Source organism: Limulus polyphemus, unplaced genomic scaffold (assembly GCF_000517525.1).
Source record: "Limulus polyphemus unplaced genomic scaffold, Limulus_polyphemus-2.1.2 Scaffold570, whole genome shotgun sequence".
Taxonomy (NCBI): Eukaryota; Metazoa; Arthropoda; class Merostomata; order Xiphosura; family Limulidae; genus Limulus; species Limulus polyphemus.
Genome location: NW_013666180.1, coordinates 465,265 through 465,920, shown reverse-complemented (window position 1 = coordinate 465,920; position 656 = coordinate 465,265).

Sequence of the window (656 nt, the reverse complement as noted above, 5' to 3'; positions counted from 1 at the left end):
CCTACATTCATCACCTTACATTTTAGATAGATAAACATCATCTGCCAGTTATTGGCCTAATGCATCAAACTATCCAAATCTCCCTGAAAGTCTGCAACACGTTTGATACAGATAGCCACCCCACAAATCTTAATGTCATTTGCAAACTTCAATATTTTGTTTGTCATTCCAGAGTCAAAATCATTAATCTAAATCACAAACAGAAGAGGACCTAGCACAGAGCCCTGAAGCACACCGCTTGTTATTGTGATCCAGTCAGATCTAAGTTCATTTATTACTAATCTCTGCCAATTATCTATTCAATTTAATAACATTCGCCATATCTTCAGATTTAATTTTTATAACAAGTCTTTTGAGAAGCACCTTATCAAATGCTTTCTGAAAATCAAGGTAAACCGAATCCACAGTATTTCCTTCATCCAATCTTGCAGTAACATCCTCAAATAATTTTAGAAAATTTGTTAAACAAGACTTTCCCTTAGTGAAACCGTGCTGGTTCTTTGACATATCAAACTGCTTTAAGTGACTGTGCAATGCATTTTTAATCACACTCTCCAAAACCTTTCCAGTTAGTGATGTAAGACTAACTGAAGGGGACAATGTTTATCACCTCCTTTAAATATTGAACTAACATTAGCCAACTTCCAATCTTCTAA